Genomic DNA, 3,667 nt, shown 5'->3' with positions numbered 1-3,667 from the left:
GGACCCCAGTAAACCATATTTTTTCCATTGCCATTTCCTGTCTGGAACTTAGTTCAAGCTTCACATTTGCTTATCGTTACCCTATCATGTATGGGATTGTAACCTAGGAGACTATAGCCCCAGACAAGTCTCCCGTTGAGAGAATTGAACACAGTGATTCTCAGACTCCGTGGTGAAGAGAACAGCTGCTGCCCCTTTAACAATATGACCTCAAAGATCCCTCCAAGACCTGAGAGTCTATTATCCTAATGATGGTGCCAGGATCTTATAGAAGGTGTAGCAGCTGTGACTTGTATTAATGAACTAGGCCCCAGGAGGAATATATTTTTTGTTGTTTTGGGGTTGTTGTTTTTTAAGTGGTTGGATCTAAGATGGATTTCTACACGAGAGTAGCTGTCAAAAAGGAAAGCACCCAGCACCGTGCCAAGCATATACATAGTAGGCATTCACTAGGAGATAGTTTTCTCTCTCTACTCCAGGCTCAGAATGACTTAGACCAGTGGTTCTCAACCTGGGCTGCACATTAGAATCACCTGGGAATCTTTTTAAAATCCTGATTTCTGGGCCTCATCCTCCAGAAATTCTGCTTCTTTGTATGGGGTGGGTGGCCCCACCGCATAACAAAGAAACAGAATTTCTGGAGGATGAGGCCCAGAAATCAGGATTTTAAAAAGATTCCCAGGTGATTCTAATGTGCAGCCAAGGTTAAGAACCACTGACTTAGACACAGCCCCACATGATTCTCCCATCCTATAAAACCCCATTTCAGCATTCAATGTAGGTTAAGCTAAAGTGCAGCTTCCTACCAACCAATCTTCACCCTGCTCTTACAAATTACAGTGATCATCTTTTTCAAACTAAAAATCAAAGGATGTCATCGGAGCATGTGTAACTTATTTCAAAAGACAGACTCTGAAATAAAAATTTCCTGAAAAATCTAGAATTTATTATTTCTATAACTAGAATACAATTATTGTCCCCAGAATGTTTTATTAGTGGAGCAAAAATGGAATGGAACACACAGATTCATGCCACTTCTTCACCTTGAAGTTTATAATGGACACCTCTCTTCCTCCACTCCTAATGCTGCAGAAGACAGGTGACCAAATAAATAAAATCCTAAAAGGACCAGGTCAAGTTACTATTAAGTAACTTCCCTAGGTAGACAAATTTATTCATCTACTCAGTTTGAGAGGACACAAAAAATTGGCTTCTGTGCGGGGCAAACCTTGACCTTGAATCCCATAAAAATCCCCCAAAAGTCACTGTACTTTTGTTCTCCTTTGTCCTGCTATTGCATCTCCCCTCTCCAAGCAAGACATAAATAAATAGGCCTTCCTGATTATTTGACAAACAACTGTGTTTGTCAAGACGCATAAACTATACACTAAAAAGGATAAACTAAACCTCAATAAACATAACTAAAAATAAATAGATAAATACATAAATGAGCCTGAGCCATTCCCATTACTAAATAAAACAAGAGCCTTGCCCAGCTGGTAGGGCTCAGTGGTTGAGCTTCGACCTATGAACCAGAAGCTCACTGTTGGGGGCACGTGCCTGGGTTGTGGGCTCAATCCCCAGTGTGGGGCATGCAGGAGGCAGTAATCAATGATTCTCTCTCATCATTGATGTCTCCATCTGTCTCTCCCTTTTTAAAAAAAAATTTTAAAAGTTGAAAGATCTTTATTTTAAAAACTAATAATAAATAAATAAGACAAGAGCCTTAAAAACTGTGAAGAAAAACTGTGAATTGCTTGTTAGACAGTATGACAATTAAATTAATTGTTAAATTACTAGTAAATATCAGAAAATGCAGGCGGATGGTTAGCCACTGGGGCTGTAACTGATTGCAATTGGGTGAGCTAAAGGCCTTTATTGACTCTTAGACTGAAAAGGACCATCAGCACATCTACCTTTCTGCAGGTGCATCTTTATCTAAGACACTTCAGACTGAGAAATCTAATCTACCTCTAAAGCCCTCCCAGACAAGAAAGTTCCACCAGACCCTGTGTTAACTCATTTTAAAGTTTAACAAACCTCATTATCAGAAATTTTTCTTTTAACTGTCTAACTTAAAACCTTTATTCTAGAGCTTAAAGCCATTTTTTTTTACCTTGTCTTTAACTGGTAATTTTAAAACCTGGATAAATTCCCATAAGGCTGGGATCATCTCATCTTGTCCAATAATTCCATAATATGTTTCAACCAATGAAAAAATAAACATAAATGCTATATACTTTGTCTTTTTCTGAGGTCTTCTCACAGACTTCTCTAAGCAAAAGAACCTCAAAATGTTTAATTCTACCTCAGAAACTATTCACCAACACTTAAATTTGCTTCATGGTTTTCCTCTGGAAACTCATAGTTTGGCAGCTTAGTGGCAGAGAACTTTACTGAGGATCTGACAAGTAGTAAATTTAATGATAAGTTATTATATACCCCTTTTAAGCTGCAATATTAAAGTATTACGTACTGACTTATATTTAATAGATAATTATGAACTTCTATTGCACAGTCATATACCAATGCTATAATTAATTAATAACATGTATTAAATTTTAAAATGTGGCAGGTATTGTGTTCTGTTTTACATTCATTATCTCACCAAAAAGCCTCATAACTCTTTGAAGGTTACAGATGAGGACAGATGAGGACACTGAGGTTTAGAGCAGCGATTTTCAACTGGTGTGCTTCGAGAATTTTTTTTTTAAACATATTTTATTGATTTTTTACAGAGAGGAAGGTAGAGAGATAGAGAGTTAGAAACATCGATGAGAGAGAAACATCGACCAGCTGCCTCCTGCACATCTCCCATTGGGGATGTGCCCGCAACCCAGGTACATGCCCTTGACCGGAATCGAACCTGGGACCTTTCAGTCCGCAGGCCGACGCTCTATCCACTGAGCCAAACCGGTTTCGGCGAGAATTTTTTAAAAATATATTTTTATTGATTTCAGAGATGAAGGGAGAGAGAGAGAGAGAAATAGACACATCAATGAGTGATGAGAGAGAACCATTGATTGGCTGCCTCCTACACGATCCCACTGGGGATTGAGCCCGCGACCCAAATATGTGCCCTGACCAAGGAATTGAACCATGACCTCCTAGTAGTTCATAGGTCGACACTCTACCACTGAGCCACGCCGGCGGTGCTGCAAGAATTTTTAAAACATGCAATACCTGACTATTTAGTTAGGGCACTGATATCTTTTCCCTTAGAATGTCAAATAAAAAAGATGACAATAGCCCTCTATCTCTCTCTCCCTCTCCATCCCTCTCTGAAATGAATAAAAAAAATATTTTTTTAAAAATGACAACAGCCAACACAACAATAGCCGTCCAGTGTGAATGAATCAAAATTATACCTATTTTGTTATGTGTCAGACTGGCAAAAAATATTTTTTTTTGGTGTGGCACAGAATTTTAGTAATTAGTTTATGTGTGCCATGATATGAAAAAGGTTGAAAATCACTGGTTTAGAGAGATGAGATAATTTACACAATGTCTCAGAGCTGGCAAGAAAGAATTTGAACCCCGTCTGTCTAACTGAAGAGGTTCTACGTGGAGAGCAGCTACAGTGTTTGGACAGGTTCAAGCCTCGGACTAATGAGAGGGTACAGTCCTCTCATGTCCACGTGCAAGTCCCAGCTTGGAGGGCAGAGCC

General features: G+C 38.9%; 1 protein-coding gene across 1 annotated transcript in view; it reads right to left on the bottom strand.

Annotated features, from left to right (window-relative positions):
* The window catches only part of TP53BP1 (tumor protein p53 binding protein 1), a 96,569-nt gene that overhangs the window by 76,497 nt on the left and 16,405 nt on the right, over positions 1 to 3,667 (bottom strand). The window lies entirely within an intron of this gene.

This window comes from Myotis brandtii, unplaced genomic scaffold (genome assembly GCF_000412655.1).
Source record: "Myotis brandtii unplaced genomic scaffold, ASM41265v1 scaffold521, whole genome shotgun sequence".
Taxonomy (NCBI): domain Eukaryota; kingdom Metazoa; phylum Chordata; class Mammalia; order Chiroptera; family Vespertilionidae; genus Myotis; species Myotis brandtii.
The sequence above is the reverse complement of the archived record's forward strand: the minus strand, read 5'-3'. Positions and strand labels throughout refer to the sequence as shown.